General features: G+C 41.6%; 1 protein-coding gene across 1 annotated transcript in view; it reads left to right on the forward strand.

The window, feature by feature from the left end:
- The window catches only part of LOC127030195 (sodium channel protein type 1 subunit alpha), a 358,700-nt gene that overhangs the window by 134,312 nt on the left and 204,133 nt on the right, over positions 1 to 20,255 (forward strand). The window lies entirely within an intron of this gene.

Below are 20,255 nucleotides of genomic sequence, written 5' to 3' on the forward strand. Positions count from 1 at the left end.
TAGAGCCAATAAACTCTGCTGGAAACTACATTATTCCAAAGGGAGAGAGAAAGTTTTCTCTTAAATAAAGCAGGTAAGTGTTCATTTTTGGAAATCTGGGTTCAAATCATGTGGATCACCAGTGAACTTTATTTGATGGATTCAATCCAGTTCTCCATTTGAAAACTGCTGTATCACTATACCACTACACTATACATCACAAGCAATAGTCTCTACACAGAAGAGACCCCCAAGACAAAAACAGTAGTATGGAGTATGTGAAGAATTATATTTTTACACTTGTCTCTACTTTAGCAGTTGCATACATGTCACAAAAACAGATTTTATCCCACTTTTGTGTTGGGTGCACCTGATTGTGAAGCTTGACAAACTGCTGACTGACTGCCTGGCCTATGAAACTTGTCTGTGTGCAGGCCCTCATTTTCATGAGTGCTGATATTCACCAAAATTCCCAAAATATGGGGGGGTCAAAAAAGTAAGAGTAAACTTGAAATTGAAAGAACAATATTTATGTAAAACTGGTTTTCCTGAGAAAATCTTTGGTATAATTGAACATGGAGAGGTAAAAAAGAATTGTAACGAATGAAAAATAAAGAAGAAATTAGGAAATATGCATTTCTCTTTATGACAAGTGAAATTGTTGGCATAAAATAAATGATTCATATTTGACATAATGTTGGTGTGGTGCTAGGGTGTACTGGATTTCCTTGTGCTGGTTTTCAAAAGAAAAATTTTAAGTTGTATTTACACATCTTAAATACAAGAAAACACCATCAAACTAGTTAGATACTCCAGAATAATAACTACCTATGAATATCCAATATTTGAAAACATTATATCTGCATACTGAGTTTCAGAACTGAAGAGATGGTAAACAGCCGCAACACATAGGATGGTCATTGTTCGTATAGCCTCATCTTCATGAAAAAAAAAAACACTTAAATCTGTTGCAGCATCTCTGTCACCCTGGCTCCCAATGTACTAGGACAGAAGAATAAGTCCTGCAAGAAATCTCTAAGGCAAATTTCAGAAATGAGTGGTATCAATATCCTTGCACAAAGGGGTATAATAAAAAAACAAGAAGTTATCTTCCCACCCATCAGCCCCATATTTGCCATTAAGTCCATGGTCCTAAATGCTGGTCCTAAATGAAGGGTAGCATACATATCTCACTGGGAGGGAGTTTAATTCCAGAAATGGTATTTCCAGGTAAAACAACTTCAATAAGTTATTTAAGGGTGCTACAGTAAAGTAAGTAATATAACTATTAGAAGACTACAAACCAAATACTTTAGAGTTAATAAATCATGAGCATTGAAAAGAATGGGAATGATTACTTCAAACATTCGTACTGCGTACTCTTACCACCATTTTTCTTATAGTAATAATCTTGAAGAGATGCAGAGGGAGAAGCTCTGTTTCAGGAAGCCAAACCATAGCACATGGAGATCTTTGAAGATGTGAACTAGGATCCTGAATTGGATCCAGTACTCAGTGAGAGGCAAAGTAGCATGTGGAATGCTAATGTGGTGTGGTTCTGTCCACTTGGTTGTCTTAGGAAATGAGCCACTAAACTTTAGACAAGTTGCCGCTTCTATGTGGTTTCTGTATTCTGTAGTAGACCAATCTTGACGTAACCAAAGTGTGGCTCACTGTGGCCAGCTCCTTATTGGGAGGAGCATATGAAAATGTGTTGCCTGCTGGAGATCTAGAATGTATTTCTGGCCACTGCTGCATCTGGACAGCTAGCCATAAAGTTAAATCAGGTTTTAGCACCACCTACTGGTAAACAGAACGAATAGTTTGCAGCCTGCAGTCTTCAGATGCTTTTCAGCTTGAAATATGCTTTTAACAAGCTGGATATATCAGTATGACTCATATCTGAACTATAATCACAATACTCCAGAGGAGAATGTAAAGACAATGATTCCACTCCCATTATTGAATCTTCCCATGCTGCCCTATGTTCCTGGAATCTCCTTTTAGACACAATCTGTCATGGCTCCACTTTCTCCTCCTTCAAGCTTCTCTTCAAAAGGCATCTCTCCAAGGATATCTCCTCAAGCATTCCCTATGCCCCAGTGGATGTTTACTTTTAAAAATAAAACTTTCAAATCATGGCACTTTGGTGTGAATGCTTGTGTTCCATTGCACAGTCACTGTCCTATCCTCTCCCTTGCCTGTTATATATTTAGGCTGTACCCTGGTTACATTGCGGGCTTGTCTTTTATCAGTTTGAAAAAATCTCCTCACAGACTGTGGTTGCTACATAAATAATCATGAAACATCTAACACTGACATTGATTTTTAGAAAATGTTTTGAAGCAAGTTGCATTTTTAATGTTAATGCTTACTATGGTAATTTTATACAAATTTCCAAATAAAAATAATTTCAAGAGGCAGTCAAGATTGCACTGCAAGCAACCGGGAGCACAAGGGTAGAGAGGATGCCAGACAATATTTTCCTGAGCTGACAAATTTGTGGCCAGAAGAGGTAGGTGACCACTTATTCTGGCAAGTCTCCCCCATCACGTTTCTTAGGCTTCTAGTGACCTTGAACCCAGTATAATACAAAAGAAATAAGTAATTTTGTTTTAATTATTTAAATTGTTTATTGAAGGATGGCAGAGAATGAAACAGACTAAAATAATTGGTGCGTTCATGTTGACGAGATTTCTGAGATGATACAGGTGTCACCGACCTAGCAATACAGTACCATATTAGTGATACACTACCAACTACACTACCAAAGCGGAGAGGTTAGAGAACTAGGGTGATTAAATCCCCATAAGTGTGCTGTTTTTTTCTCTCTCTCAATCCCAAGAAGTATGAGGAATGAGGACCTCTGAAGAATGCAGTTGTGGCAAGATGTGAGTATGTCTCATCCCTGAGACTGTGTGTCTGTCATAGATTTGACTTACACAGCAAAAACCACATGGGCTTGGTTGGTCATCTTTTTTTTTTTTTTAAGGTTTTATTAAATAAAAATTCATGGTCTTTATAGCCAATTTTCTACCAAGCAAGATTTCTCCATAATTTAATTTTGTGTAAAAAAAAAAAAAAAAAAAAAAAAAAAAAAAGCCCTCAGATGATGACTTTTTCACATTTTGTGGACATTTTAAGCCAGGGGTCGGCAACCTTTCAGAAATGGTGTGATGAGTCTTCATTTATTCACCCTGATTTAAGGTTTCGCGTGCCAGTAATACATTTTAACATTTTTAGAAGGTCTCTTTCTACAAGTCTATAATATATAACTAAACTATTGTTGTATGTCAAGTAAATAAGGATTTTAAAATGTTTAAGAAGCTTCATTTAAAATTCAATTAAAATGCAGAGCCCCCCAGACCGGTGGCCAGGACCTGAGCAGTGTGAGCGCCACTGAAAACCAGCTCGTGTGCCACCTTCGGCACCCATGCCATAGGTTGCCTACCCGTTTTAAGCCATCAACCTTAATCATGCCATCTGTAAAGCATCTATCTGCTCTTATCTGGAATTTCACCAAGAGCCTCACTCATTCTCCTTCGAGTGATTGTGCACATACACATTCCACACCCGATACATTCAAATCAGAGACTTTTGCCAGCAATACCAGCAGGCAGCCAATGTGGCTGCACTATCCATGTGTGCTAAGCCAAGGGCATAAAGGGACACGGCTAATACCTCCCTCTCAGTCCCTTTTTACCTCCTGTGGCGAGAGTTGGAGCTCTCTGGTGCTCTTCAGCTTTGGTTAGCCAGCCTTTAGAAATGAGCATTTCTCTCATTTGTATACAGTTGTCATTAGTTTTATTGTTAGTATGGTTTAGGTAGGTAGGTAGTTCTCTGATTCTGGGGTTTTACTATGTAAAAGTCCCCAGGATTCAAACCGTGTGCCATGAGCAGGGCTGATACCTGTTAGTGATAGGCACAAAAGCTGCCTAATTTGCTTAGGCAAGAGACATGTGAGGGACAAACATCCTATTTGTACCACCTTTCCAATAAGGATGAAGAAGCAAGGTGTATTCCCTGGAAAAAGGCAATACATTGCTCTTCAGAACCTGCCCCTGACCACAAGAGAGCAGACAAGGAGTACCCCTCCAGCTGTCCTGGCTTCTATCCCCACATTGGATGAGAAGCACTATTCATCCTCTCCCACAGTCTCCTCTGAGACTGACAGACCTTCAAAGTCTCAGTCATCTAAGAAATCTTCTGAAAAGTCCTTGAGTGCCCCGTCAAGTTCTGGTTGCAAACACTGGCACTTGATGGCAATGTCCACTTTTGCTCCAGCAAGGCCATCGAGACCATTGCCTTCACAGGCAGATCCCTAGCCCTGGCACAGTCAAGTCCAGTACCACTGTCATTGGGAACAAACAGTTGCCTGCAATTTTCATACTGTTGACGCTGTAAGTAGCCTTTGCAATGGCAGGACCTTTTGTCTCCCCCTCTTCTGGATGCTCCTTTACTACATCATCCAGCTTCAATCACATTAGCCTTAATCACACTGGTCCTGTCAAAGTCACATGCTGCCATGTCACTGGCAGTTCCACCTGGATTGTCCCTACAGCCTCCAACATCAGCTCTGCTGGCACTGTTGACATCAACTCACCTTTCTGCCTTTTGATCCCTCACCTGCTTCCAGCCGCTCCGTCCAATACATTGTCAATGTTGGTATCTTTAGGGCAGCACATTTTAATACTGGCACCAAGACCTCCAGTAGGTCTATTGGAACTGCACTTCCATTTACTGAGGAGATCTATATGACACCCTGGCACCCCCTTATTCACCAATGTCATGTAATTAGGATATGTTTTGTACAAAGTATGCTTTGTGGGGTATCATTCTAAAAATCTTGATCTACTAGACATTAATAACTGATTGGATTGTATGTGCTATCATTGTATGTGAAGTTATGAAGTTTGGTTATATACGTGTTTCTGGAACATGTTGTGAGGTTGAAAACACCCACAAGCAGCTATTCAGGTACAACAGTAAAAAGGCCAAACAATGTTAATGGCTTATTGAGGAAATGCACACAAGCACAAGGATTACCCCAGGAACGGTGTACAACAGAAAACTCTCAGAGATAGCACTACACAATGGGAACAGTTTGACCCAGGTCACAGCAAAAGAACTTTCCAGCACATGGGAAGAAGACATAAAAGGGGAAATGACATCATTATGGTACCTCACTCTCCCTACAACAACACCTGGAAACACCTGAGAAACAAAGACTGAACTGGGTGAAGTGATGGTCCTAGGCTAACAGGGTTTCTAGCCTGTGTGAATACCTGGGAAACCCAAGCTGCAAAGCAAAGGCAGCTTGTGCCTAAAGAATCTGCCAGCCTGTTTATCACTTAGGGTGAGAATTTGTTAATTTATATCCTACCTATCTAGTATGTTAAGCTCAGTTTGCATTTTTGTTTATTTACTAGGTAATCTGCTTTGATCTGTTTGCTATCACCTATAATCACCTAAAATCTATCTTTTTGTAGTTAATAAACTTATTTTATGTTTTAATCCAAACCAGTGTACACTTGACTAAGGTGTTGAGAGGAAATCTCAGATTGGTTACAAGTGTGCATGGTCCTGTTCACATTGAGGGAGAGGCGGACTGGACATTAATCCCAAATACTGGCCAGATTTTGACCAGGACAGGACAGTACTGCTCTGGGAATCTAGACTGGGAGGTTGGTGGTTAGAGAACCTATATGTAACTGCAGCTGGGTGTGTCCCTACTTGTGTGAATGCTGGTGAAAGTGCAAACTTGGAGAGCTTTTCAGCTTTTCACAGCAGCACAGTGAGAGAGGGAGCTCAGGCAGGTGGGTCAGAGGGCAGGTGGCACCCCAGAGGGAACCCATCACAACCTGTATCTCCTCCTCTTCAGACTCTGACCATGATACACTTTTATATCTCCTCCAAGATCTTCAGGGCTCCGTACCGGTCACACTCTAGGAACACACGGACCACAAATCAAGAACAGTATTTTTAGAAAGATACCCAATATGGTGCCAACCACCGTGGGCAGTACAAAAACTACCCTCTATGGCCTTATTGGGCATCTTGGATTGCTTCAAGAGCATCTAGGTCCCCATCACAGACACAATGTAGGAGGAGGCTGCCTTCTCCAGTACCAGTGACTACTAGGGTAGATTGTCCTGCAGTCTCTTCTTCCTTTGTTGGAGCCCACAGGAGAGGAGTTGTCCAGGAAGGAACCCTTAGATGTTCCCCCACCCCATATTTCTTCCTCTTCTCTAGATAAGGTCATCATTCCAGAGCTGGCATCAACGCTCCATGAGGATTTAAAGTATTTCAGAACCTCCTGTGGAGGGTGGTCATATGTCTAGGGGTGCAGGCAGAACTTGTGTAAGACACACTAAACAAAGTATTAGATATCTTGCAAACTCCTGCTTGGGAAGGATTACCCTCCAATTAATTAAGCCCTGCTGGAACCTGCAAAGACACATTGGCAGACATGGTCTCCATTCCACCCCTGGCCAAATGGGTGGTCAAATGTTACCAGATCACCCAGCAGGAATTTGATTATTTATTTGCTAACCCCTTCCAAGACTCTCCAGTGGTCGCAGTGGCCAATGAGCGTTCAAGGCAGTCTCATGTTAAGGCTACCCTGAAAGACGAGGGGTATAAGAGACTATACTTACACATCAGAAAGGCCTATATCACTATGAATATTCGAATTATCAGGCATTGTTGTCCAAATATAACTTTATTAACGAATTGTTCAGATATATTGCCCAAAGAATACAAGGAGTAGTTCTTGGAGGCAGTTACGACATGGCCAACATCACTTCATGTTCCATGGCTACAGCCCTCTTGATGAGATGTTCCTCTTGGCTGTAGCTCTGGCATCCCAAGGGAGCTACAAAACACAATGCAAGGCCTACCAGTTGAAGGATCGAAACTGTTTTCTCAAAAAAAAGATGATGCCATGCACATGTTAGAGACTCCTGTGTGACTCTCCAATTATTGGGGCTCTACACCCCAGTAACAGAGGAAACAGTTCAAATCGCAAATGCAAAAGAAATAATTTTAACAGCAAAGACCTTGGAATTTCTCTAGAAGGAGATCTAAGCCTTTTAGACATTACCAGTTGGCATCGGTTAGAGCATGCCCTTCACCAGACCTACATCGGGCCTTGTTGGTCCCGTTTTTCCACCTGCATGGCTTTGTGCCCTGGGTGGCTGCTCTGCTCATCCCCCTTCCCCCTCCCCCCCCAGTTATGACCCTGCCTACACCTATTGGGACCCTTGGGCCCATGCATGTTTATGACTCAGCATGCAACACTTCACTTCAGCTGTCTGCAAGCCTGACTTCAATCACTGTGTCTTCCATGCTGATTTGTGTCTCCAGACTAATGCTTCAGTCTCTGGATTGGTTGTTGGACCCTTGAACATATGCAGAGGGATTCCTTTCCTAGCAGGGGTTGGGGGACTCAGTTGGGTCAATTTCGGGCTCAAGCACTTTGAAAACCTGGGGAGATTAGACATATGCTAGATTACCTGCTGCATCTGAAATATCCTGCTTTCTCTATCAGTTCAGTGAGACTTGAGAAAGAGCTCCATGTAAGCTTGAAAGCTAGTCTCTCACCAACAGAAATTGGTCCAATAAAACATATTACCTCACCTGTCTTGTCTCTCTAGTTTAGTGACAGTCCATCTAACATCCATCTCTGCAGTACATGCACCAGTAGATGGGTTTTCTATCTTCTTGCTTCTCTTTTGTATCCAGATTTTTAAAGGGACTTATTCACATGTACCTTCCTGTGTCTCATCAACTACCTTTATGGGACCTGAATTTAATAGGGCTGTCTTTATGGGTTCAACCTTTGACAACAACATATCTGATGCTGCTGGCAATTAAAACAGTGGTGGGAGGAGTTGTTAGCGATTACATCTGCAAGGAGAAAAGTCTGTGATTTACCTGTATAGTAATCGTTGTTCTTTAAGATGTGTTGTGAACATACACATTCCATGACCCTCCCACTTCGTCCACTATTTTGGGCATTAGTTCCCGGAAGTGTGAAGGAATAGATTAGGGGGTACCCCTTTATACTCTCATCTTACTGCACGAGGACAACGGATGCATGAACCCCCTACTGGTACTGCTGGCATTGGGCACCTATACTCCTGCAGTGGAACATATATGTGCACAACACATCTCAAAGGACAACATTTAGTGTACATATAAATAAACCTTTTTCATCACATAAAAGCAACTAAATCCATTAATACATGTATACACTAATGCTGTGTGTCACTAAGTGAGAATAAGTGATTTGTGATAGAGTGTTCTCTACTTGACTTGGCAATCATAAAGAAAGAAATATTAAGGGAGAGGGTTGAATGGGGGCCTGCAGAGTCATCTGGTTTCTTCCTGTTGCTGAACGCCTTTTTTCCCCCTTTTCCTTTCTGTTTTCTTTTTTAGGTAAGGAAGAGAGTTGCCTATCAAGTAACCTCAGCCTTAAAATTCTGATTGAGAGCATGTGACATATACTACCTGTCACACATACACAAGACATGAAATCCCTTCTCCTCCAAAATCTCAGTGTAACTACTCAAGTATAGAAATACAGATTTTTAAGAGAATATAAATCCACTTGGTCTCAAAGGTATTCACATCTGACAGGGAGCATTTGTAAACCTGTTTCTTTGCATAACCTCTAACTGTTTCCAATGTAAATATCCTCAAAAAGGGGGTGGAAGAGTGGGACAGCTTTCTGAGTGTCTGAAAATAATTTAAGAACCTAATGCATGCCTATATCTATATATTATCTATGTATCTTAATTTCATAAAGCCATAAAAATCCCTCTCCTAATCTTTAAATGGTTAAGTCAAACCAGTAGTTTCCTGTGAGTGGATAGAGACACCCTGCATTATCTTTTGGCTCCCTGCCCAGTTTCCAATGTGTGGCAAAGAATTAGATTGCAGGATTTAAAATTAGATCTTACCTGTCTCTCCACAAATGCTAGCAAAATGGAAACAGCTAATTTTCCTCAACTCATTAAGTAAATTATATTCAGGTTTGGCCATCAGAACAGGAGACAGAGCGGATTAGCTGTGCACCATGCCTGAGAAGCAGTGGTTTAAAACTTTATATTAGGCAGCCAGAATACTCTGCAGCAGCTGCGGGTACTGTACAAGGCAACAGCCTTTTGGGGATCAAGGTCTCAGTAATCCACTGATTTCTGCTGAAACCTCTTAAAAGAATACTGAGAAACTCAATAAACACCTGATTCCTCAGAGGGCAGATGGACATACACCAGCAACATGAAATCAATAGGCCTGAGGAGACAAAGATGGGTGTGTTCCATATCTTCTTCATATATATCTGCCCAAGGAAGCTCTCTGTCTTACTGTAACAATAAACATTGGTAGTGCCATCAGATGTATTGGTAAGAACAGAAAACTGCAGTGATTTGTTTTTAGGCAAATGTAGAAATTGCTACTGCTACATTTTAGTGGGCAAAAAAACTTCAACAAAGCTTTGTTAACTGGCATAATGTTACATAAGGGTATAATGGGGAACATAACACCAGTTATTTTATTACTGTTAATTATTTCAGGTTAAATGTTGAAAATATGTAATTCTGTGCCAGGCATTCTGGACTATGTTTTGAATGGCACTCTAGGGAAAAGCACAGGAGCGCCACACACTGAGTGTAACATTAATAATTTGAGGGATCGGTTACTTTTGAGGCAAAGGTGTGCTAGTGCCTCAGACTGGTGGCTGCTTATCACAGGTGTAGCCGCTCTTATTGTCAATAAGGTTATTTAATTTCTATTTTAGCTGTATTTAATTACTCAGGCCCTTCTGGAACTGTCATCAATTAGTCTGGAGTTTTTTAGTCTAGTTCAGCTACTTTGGAGTTCTAGGAGAGCTAAGAGAGAGACACTTTTTTACATAAATATATTTTTACAAGATTTTTTGATCCAATCTAATCCTAAATAGCTGGAGGTTTGAAAGTTGAAATTTGGTATGGACATAGTCCTTTATGGAAGAGAAATATCTTTTAGTATTCAGTGAAATCTGGTTTTGCTTTGATCAAATGATGGCTGAAAATAGAAATTGTGCATGTACAGTAGATTTTGCAGTTTTTCTGTAGAAAGCCAAATGGCATGCGCATAGTGAAGATATACTGTGGGAGACAGGAAATTCTGTGCACATAATGTTAATTTCTGCAAAATTCTGCATTGTGCAGTGGCGCAGAAATCCCCCAGGAGTAACAGTATCTATTCCAGCTGCTTGTTTGTGGTGTTTGCTATAAGATTGTTAGGGGGTTAATTCAGGCATGAGAGGACCTGCACATAGACAGGAAAGCAGACAAATCTTTCCATTGCCCCCCATTTACTGATAATTAAAGGTCAATGCAGACAATCAACGTTTTGGAAGTCTATCCCCGACCCCCTCTGCTGGGGTGCATAAACCAGTTTAAACAGATTCAAGAGAAACAAAGGATTTTGGGAATTAATAAAGAGATGCACTTCATAGAGGGGATAGGCAAGGAGGGAGGCAGAAGCTGCAGGGGTACACACTGTCCCCCTAGACTGAAACGTGGGGGATGTCTGAATAAGCAAGGCTTACTTAAATTTTGGGTAAGACGGTTAAGCAAGTTAACTGGTAGTTGTGTTAAAAACCCTTTTCTTGTTATGCTTTGTTCCTTCTGATGAGATTAAACAATACTTCGTTGTGAAAAGGCTGTGTTATGTCACTATATTCAGGTACTGGCAGAGGTGAAAGTAAGCCGGTACGCTCCAGTAGGGCATACCGGCAAGAGTCAGTGCGCCGTACCGGGGCGGCTCGGCTTCCCCAGGCAGCAATTTAAAGGTCTGGGGCCCCCAGCAGTGGCTGGAGCCCCGGGCACTTTAAATTGCAGCTGGAGCCCTGGGATAGTAGCAGCGGGACTATGAGGGTTATTTAAAGGGCTAAGGCTCCCGCTGCCTCTATTGCCCTGGGCCCTTTAAATAGCCACCAGAGCCCCACCGCCACTACCCCAGGCCTCCAGCAGCTATTTAAAGGGCAGTAGAGGCAGGGGAGCCCCGGGCCCTTTAAATAGCTCTCAGAGCCCTGCTGCTGGAGCCCCTGGCTGCTGCTGCTACCCTGGCGGGGGCAGGGGAGAGCACTTACCGGTACAGGCTGGGACTGGGACTGGGGCTGGCTCTGCTCTCCCCTTTCCCTGCCCCTTCCACCAGAGGCCCCGCCCCTTCTGGGGGCCAGAGCCAGCCCCAACCCAGCCCTATACCAGGAAGTCCCTACCTCTACTTTCACCCCTGGGTACTGGTTGCAAGTCCCAAAGGAAGTCTTGCAGGGTATCTGAATCCAGCTGGGCCTGCTAAATAATTGCAGTTGGCAAACTGTGTGCTGCACACTGATGACCCAATCTAGAGAGTGAGAGAATTGCAAGATTCCACAAGAGAGATGAAGGCAAGAGACCCATCACCTGGAGGTGTTACACTGAGAGGACTGCAGGGTGTAGCTAGCCCTAAACCATGACACATATAATTAAAGATTGTATCATACTGTGTCTGTTCAAGAGGACAGAGTTATGGTTGCATGTGGAATCTTTTCAGTAATTGGGGCCACTACTAACTGTGGAGTGCTTAGTAATACAAACGTAATGTTCTCTTAATATTGCTTTTAGTATGGAATCTTTTTTTTAAAAAAGTTTGAGAGAAAAAAGGGTTTGTTGTTAATGTTGCTGCCTTGGAATCCTAGATGGGGCTAATAGTTGCGTGCTTTCTGATTCTATTTTGCTTGCATTTGGACTGTAAAAAAAAAAATCTCTAACCATTGTTACAAAAGACTGATCTTAAACTGTGGGGATTTTGGAAGTGTCATATGGTTTTGGTAACTGCAGAAGTTACCTTGTTGCTGCAGTTACCTTTGGTACCTACAAGCCTCATTGTAGTAGCTAAAGCAAATTGGAGTTTTCTGTTTTGATTCTGACTGGAGTAAACCCAAGTATTTTATTTGGGATGAAATCCCATTGGCAAGCTCCTTTTTCCTGGCAATAAGGTCACCACCCATCAGAATCATCCTATTGCTGCCAATTCTACTACAACAAGAATCAATGATAACATGTAAGGAACTCAGCTGAGGAAGGTGTCCCCTGCTTTCCACACTATTTCTTACAAGCACACTTTAAAAGGAGGCTTTTTTAACTGAGCACTCTGAAAAGAGAATAAGTTATCCTCTAAAATGGCCACTGCCACAATCACTTACAATAGGATGAATGTACCTCAATATCTCAGAAAAGAATTTTTCATGTAAACTAGAAAACAAAGATGACAATTATTGGGCTAAAATTCACACAAATTACTGTAATTCAAAGGGTAAGGAAAATGTATACGGGGGCATAAAGCAAATGGATGAATCTGTTATTAGTAAAATATTATAAACCAGGATGGTCACCCAATTGTTAGAGAAAATGACTGTGATCAGATTATACTATTTTCAAAAAAAAATCCAATCAAATTAATAAGAGGAGCCAGATACAGAATGCTGGATGGCTCAGGTGATTTGATAAAGACCTAGAAAAAGGCTTTGCAGCTTGAGGCCACAGGTTCAACTCTTTCCCAAGATTTTAGTGACTAAGAATTGTTACCATCTGACAGTTGTTTGGTGGCCCATTTAAAATACATGATTAATAGGTGGGGCAGAGTAGGCAAGCCTGCACTGATGCTGCATCCATTCTGTATATAAATAGACAGCATTGTTCTCTATCAATGCCAATCTGGCACCTCTCACAAGTATTACATTTATTTATTATTTAGTATTAATCCTTAAGTGCTCACAGTAAACTTGGCGTGGTAGAAGACACAAAGACACATTCCCTGTCCTGAGGTGCTTACTTGAGAAGATAAACAAAACCAACACACTCTGTCCTCCACATAAATAAAGCTGGTCTTGGATTTTGTTCAAATTCTCTAAAAACTAGCGTAATATGGATTTCAATGCATGTAACATTATATTTCTTTGCTGATTTTACATTGCCCTGTTCAGAGTGCAAGAACTGTCGGATGAAAGATGGCTATATAGAATGTGACAGATCTCACCAACTCCTCTTATTTCTTATTCAAGGTTCCCCAGGATTCTTGAAAGCTATCAAATTTTGTACTAAGGTCCTGAAGACCAGAGAGAAGAAACCACTCTGACACTCTAGCCAGATTTACTGCAATTGCTCACAATTAGAGAGATTATATTGGAAAAGATTTACTGAGAATTCTTAAACATTAATGATGACAGCAATAATAAAGATAGGTGAGTGTTTGTAGCAAAAAACTGGGTGAACTGAAAACCGCCATCACCATTAAACCACCCCTATAATGTTAGAGAGTTGTCCACTGGTTGATTGATGTGTGTTGTATGGAACCGTACATTTTCAAATTTCTGAAGTGCTACCTATAATTAATATTTTTACACATTGTGCCATCACTGCTCAACCTCACTTGTTTCCATTTTTGATGTATAATAGCAAACTGGACTCCATGCCTGATGTGTCAAGACTATCTTTCAAAACACCAAAGAACAAATGTTACAGCTTTCTTTCTCCTTTTTATTAAGGATTTGATGTTTCAGGCCATCTTGTGTGGTTGCAGTGAAACTGAATCTTCCTGAAATGTGCCTACGCAGTAGAGGCAGTGCTATCCCTCATAGGTAGGTAATAAAACCCACATTTTGAACATCCAGAAAACTCTGACATTCTAATTCAGTGGTCTCAAACTTTTACATAGTGTGGACTACAGACTGTCTCATAGGTTGCCTCTCCTTCTTAGTCAGTGATTGTACTGGCCTCCAGTTCCTCCCATTCACGATTGTATGAATTCTGTGGGGTAACTACAGCAATTGCTTTCATTTAAATGTAAAATTAGGAAAGTCTTTTATGTATTTCTACCAATCTTTTAATGAAAAGTTGAAGCTGGAAACAAGCAAGATCTCTGCAAATGCATTGTGGAACACACCCAATCTACCAACCACAGTTTGAGAACCTCTGTCTATCTTGGGGGGTTGTGCTAATGTCCATCACAACAGTATCTGAGCACTGTCTATATAAACTTTGTGGATTCTCTGCCTCAGAATGTTTTTGGGGTTTAAAAACATCTGTGCTAATGTTTCACAGATCTTTGAAAATCTAAATCACCACATGTGTTACTAAAGATATTTATCATTATTATGGCCTACATTTACAAAAGTGACTAGTGATTTTGATTTCTCCGGGGCTTGGATTATTTATGGGAGGCACTTTAAAAGGACTTGATTTTCAGAAGAGCTCAGCCTTATGAGATTTCATGATTTTTCTCTCTGATTCCATATACATTTATTCAGTTGACAACTAAAATGTTTTCTCTCCATGTGACTTAGAATTTGAAAGTCAAGCTGTGTTTTTAGGGCTCAAGCATCAGCACCATTATACAATGATTATACAATGGACATGTAGTTAGTGATTCTCTTGATGATAGGAGAGCCAGAATAGAATCCAGCTCATTCCCTCATAGTTGTCTTGATTGAATGATATTTACAAAAACAGTAAAGTGTTCATCTCAGTTTTAAGAGAAAGCATTTAGATAATTTATTTTGTTACCCACAACCAGTGGGCTGGTTAGATTAAGTGGATTCAAAAGTGCTAAAGCTTCTGGCCTATCAGAAGCCCATGAGCATGTTGCAAGTTTTAAAGTTAAATGTTCTGGAAAACACTGTCATAATAAGCAGTAGGTGGTAACACTGAAGTGAAGGAAATACTAGCTTCATACATGTAAATTAATTCAGAAGGAAGTTCAGGATTTTTTGGAGCCTAAGAATTTTAGCAAGTCAGGAATTATAGTACTTTTGGATCAACTACAGTACAGCAGAAAACCAGAGGGTGAGGTAAAATTTTAATAAAAAATTCCAGACAAACTACTCTAGGCAAGTATGGCTGTTCAGAGGTATGAAGTAGCTCCACTTTCTCCAAACTGCACATAACTACCAAGTACAAATTCTATAACTCTTCAGAACATTTACTTTGACTCAAGTACCTCAAGCAGTGACACAATGCATTCTGAGTATTGTAGATCATCCAACAGGAGCCTAAAATCATAGAATGATAGTTTTCCTGGTCTAGTCCAAGGTCCAGTGTGCTTCAACAGCAGTCCTGGGAACTACAAGTTGTAGACTACAAACTGCAGCATTTTGGGAGAACTTCCTGGTTCCTGGCAGGATGTACCTTCTACCTGCCCTGTGCCTCCCTGTCTTCCCCGCCCCCCCCCCCTCCCCAGCAGGAGCTCTCAGCGCTGACTGGAAGCTGGGAGCATGTAGTTGGCAGGCAGAGAGAAAGCTGCTGAACTATAATCCTGTTCTATGTTCTTTACAGATAGGACCTAAAAGGGCTTAAAGAGCACCCTGAGAGGGAGTTTAAATGCCACAAAAGGAGAACGTGGGCTTGCTCGTTTGGGGGTTTAGTTATTGTGGGAGTCCGAACATGTCTGTAAGGGGGGTTGTGTTGTACAATGTACCCTCTGCTCTCCCAGGAAGAGGTCTCGGCACTGACTGAGCTGGGATCACATAGCAGGCAGGTGGAGAGGAGGCTGCTGAAATGTAATCTTGTTCTATATTCTTTACAGACAGACGCCTTGCTCCTGGAGGTTTGTCTGAGTGGGTCTGGTCTGAGGTGAACACACACAATGCAGGGCATACAAAGGAGCCTCAAGCCCAGTTTCCCAAAGCTGTGTAAAAAGTCGCAAGGCAGGCTTCCCCTATCTTGAACAACCTCATACTGGGCCAGTGAACAGGAGAGGGAGCTACACTTCTCTGACAGCAAAAAAAGAGGCATAGCTGTCAGTCAAAATGAACTAAGCCTATAGAATGTTGTCAAAAGACTCCTTCATCATGATTTAGGGGAGCATCCCTACCTTCCCCCGCCCCTCCCGATACCATTGCATTCTGTTATGTTAGTCATAGATAGCTATTAGGCAAGAAGGATCCATAGATTGTGGATGCCTGGTGGGTAATGGAAAACATAATGCAGTCTTCTGTGGTTGCTTTGAATTTACACTTTGGATTCTTGATTCAGTGGCAGCTTCTTAGCTGCAGAGGCAGGGAGCTCTGCAGAGCTATTGTGGGCCAGTAGCTATTGATCTTAGATTTTTATTGAACAGAGCCAAGAGGGAATTGAAATGATCACAAAGATACAATGTGACTCTCACCCAGAGGACATTGTGCTTTCAATAATAATGAGTGAAATAATTACCAAAGATATTTTAGATGATTTTTCAACCAAAAGTCTCCAAGGAAAGTACAAAACAAATGATTAATTTCACAAAGGTGAAGAGAATTATGATTTTGAAAAAGATAAAATCTTTTTAGCCTGAAAGGTTATCATGGCCCATTCAAACACTTTCAGTGGGGGTGGGAAAGAGTTACATTCCAAAAATACATCAGTTCTCTGGTAAACAGTCTGTGTAGATTAATAAGTAATATTTAAGAAAAATATTTGTTCTATGGTCTCATTAATATTAACTATTCAAATTTCATAGTTCCATCTTAGTTGTCTAATTTTGTTCAAGAAATCAAAAATCTCAAAGTTTGATATCAAATGTTCTGGAGTAGAATGCTGCATACTAATTACATATACCCATGGTGCGATGTACTATCTCTTTAAGGAACAGTCTGGAGGGCACAATCCAGGAGCACCCTTCCCTGCCCCTGGGGCTGGGCTATATAAACAGGAAAAGGAAGCTGAGTAAGAGAGAGGGACTAGAAGTCTTGCTGGTGGTGCTACAGGTTGCAGGACCCAAATAACTAGCCTGACCTGAGCCCTAGAGACTTTATTTTTCTGTCTATAAGTTTGGTGGCTCTGACTTGACACAAACCTCTGAAGTAAAGGCCTTTATGAACAGGCTTTACCAGCTCCCTTCCCCGCTGTCCTCCCCACATAGCTGATGCCTAAAGAAAAGGGGAAGAGCCTGGCTGCCTGTGAGAACTAGGCCTTTGTAAAAGGAACATGGATTTTTTATCTTCGTGTGGTTTTAGCTTCCCCCTTCTTGGATTCCATACATCATCTGTGTCCAAGCTTGTATTACCAAAGCATGTGTGCATTATAGGTGGAACTGGTAGCACTGCCTGTATGTAAAGTTGCCCAGTACTTCCCATCATAAGACCTTGTTTTCAGTAGCTTCTAATGTACTTAACCTCATCCATTCAGGTTCCATGCTGTCAGTCTCATGGTGAAGTTTGTTTGTTTTGTTTGTTTCTGAAGTTCCACACTGGTTCAACAGTTTCCAATAACAAAGGTAGGGGAAAATAAATTGTTTTGCCCATGCTAAAACAGCTGTTTTGTTGAGACATTCTAGCACCTCTGTATTTGAGAGCAGGGACTTGAAATTTGGTAGGGAGATTGTCTTTGTGTCAAGGATGTGCCTTTTTTTCCTTCCAATAAAAAACTGCCCAAATTTGGCCAAGGAATGAGCCTTTGAAAAATCTTGTTTGTACATGCTCAGTACCAACGTTAGAGTTTGGCAGCTAAATTCACTGAAGATTCCATCTGCACTGAGCATGTTGTAGCCTGGAGCTGGTTTCCCTGAAGTGACTTCTTTGCACATTGCTGCTCCTGGCTACTGCAGAGTGCATGCAGCACCAGATATAGGAGAAGAGACTCTTTTCCTTTGCTCTCAGTGCTCCCTCTGATGGTGCTCAGGCAGCATGCTATGGAGGAAGAAGCAGCCTGACTCAAATATAGGAGGTGGTGGGGGTCAATAAGCCTGGATTTGGTGGAGTGTTGGCAGCAAAGGGATTAAGTTGGGACAATGAGCCGGGATGGAAAGTCTGGGTCTTGGAGCTGGTTTGGGGGAAGGATACTGGATCTGGGAAAAGAGGAGATGGGCAGTGGGAGCAAGGGCAGCGGGACGTGGACATTGAGATCAAGTTAGGAACCTGTGGTGTGAAATTAGGATCTGGCAAGGAGACTAGAGCAAGAAACCCAGGTTGAGATTGTGATGAGGAGACCTGGGGATTGAGAAAGAGACTTGGACAGATAACCCCATGTAGGAGACTAGGACTGGAATGGAGGTGCTCAAGAGGTGGACTAGCTAGGCAAGTAGCCAGGGGCAGGGATTAGACAGGACTCAAACAAGAACAGGCTAGAGGGGACAGGACAGAAGGGGGGCAGGTTTGGGAGGAACAGAGGCAGAAGAGCACACTCCCCTCCTCAACCTGGAATTGAAACCAAGGCTCCTGCATTTCACCATCCTGTGCTGTCAGCAAATATCTGTGAAAACTGCTGTCAGAATGAGTCATCCCCCTATAGTGCTGTTCCACACAGAGGATGACAATTTACTGTTGCTATTAGTTACTCAGTTAGCTCAAGTGGCAGAAGTCTGTAGAGTAGGTCTATAGGTTCCAACTCTGCTTATGAACCATGTGGGTATCAGTATGATTACACATGATGGAATTTCTGCTTTTTCAGCTTGCTTTTCTAAAAACATAGGGGGTTTGTGTGTAATTTCCTATGTTAAAAGAATACTAACATTGCAATGTCAAGCACTGAGAAGTTAGGATACGCCAAATTAAGCTTCTCTGTGCAACCTAAATTTTGGCCCCCTTATGCACGTGCATTATGATACAGTTGTTAATTACATGATCACATACTATTTTTTTCAACAGGTCCTCTAGCTCATTTGGTTAGTGCTCTGGGTTATGTAGTGAGAGAAACTGTGTGCAGGACCTCTGTCTCATTTGTTGCAGAAGATGGAAGGTGTTAGCAAATGAGGCAAGGGCTGTAGGAAGAGAAAAGATAATCTCATGGGTAAGTCAGTTACTACCCTGGAAAACTGGTGTCCATCCCTGCCTCTGCCACAGAATTCCACAGAATATGATGATGGGCAAATTACTTAAACTTTTCACAGGTGGTGATTAGCAGTGTGTTTGGTATTTTCTGGTGTCTAAGTTCAGACTCTGGCATCTGATTTGCAGAAGTCCTGAGCACTCCTGAGCAGCTGCAGCTGAAGGCAATGACATCTGTGCTTTGAACATATAAAATGCTATATAATGGTAAGTATTCTGAAAGATAAGGTCCTACTCGTCTCATATTACCAACCCAAAATTAGTGGCTACTTGTGAACATAATATCTTTGTGGCTTGGTTTCCCATCTGAAAAATGAGGATAATTCCACCTGACCTCACAGGGTGTGAAAATAAATTCATTAATGTTTATGAAACACTCTGATATTATAATAATGAATGTCATAGAAAAGTCCATGAGGAAATTAATAATTCTGTGTTAGAGCTGGGTTTGAATTGTGTGCAGGAAATAAGCATGTAACCATACATTGAGCAATCAGGATAAAACAAAATATTGAATAATTGCTCATTCATTAAAAGCAGCAAAGAGTCCTGTGGCACCTTATAGACTAACAGACGTTTTGGAGCATGCACTTTCGTGGGTGAATACCCACTTCGTCGGATGCATGTAGTGGAAATTTCCAGAGGCAGGTGTGTAGATATATATATATATATGTAAGCAAGAAGCAGGCTAGAGATAACGAGATTATTCAATCAGGGAGGATGAGGCCCTCTTCTAGCAGCTGAAGTGTGAAAACCAAGGGAAGAGAAACTGGTTTTGTAGTTGGCAAGCCATTCACAGTCCTTGTTTAATCCTGAGCTGATGGTGTCAAATTTGCAGATGAACTGAAGCTCAGCAGTTTCTCTTTGAAGTCTAGTCCTGAAGTTTTTTTGCTGCAGCATGGCTACCTTAAGATCTGCTATTGTGAGGCCAGGGAGGTTGAAGTATTCTCCTACAGATTTTTGTATATTGTCATTCCTAATATCTGATTTGTGTCCATTTATCCTTTTCCATAGAGACTGTCCAGTTTGGCCGATGTACATAGCAGAGGGGCATTGCTGGCATATGATGGCGTATATTACATTGGTGGACATGCAGGTAAATGAACCGGTGATGGTGTGGCTGATCTGGTTAGGTCCTGTGATGGTGTCACTGGTGTAGATATGTGGGCAGAGTTGGCATCGAGGTTTGTTGCATGGATTGGTTCCTGAGTTAGAGTTACTATGATGCGGTGTGCAGTTACCGGTGAGAATATGTTTCAGGTTGGCAGGTTGCCTGTGGGCAAGGACTGGCCTGCCACCCAGGGTCTGTGAAAGTGTGGGATCATTGTCCAGGATGGGTTGTAGATCCCTGATGCTACGTTGGAGGAGTTTTAGCTGGGGACTGTATGTGATGGCCAGTGGAGTCCTGTTGGTTTCTTTCTTGGGTTTGTCTTGCAGTAGGAGGCTT

The sequence above is a fragment of the Gopherus flavomarginatus genome, chromosome 10 (genome assembly GCF_025201925.1).
Source record: "Gopherus flavomarginatus isolate rGopFla2 chromosome 10, rGopFla2.mat.asm, whole genome shotgun sequence".
Taxonomy (NCBI): domain Eukaryota; kingdom Metazoa; phylum Chordata; order Testudines; family Testudinidae; genus Gopherus; species Gopherus flavomarginatus.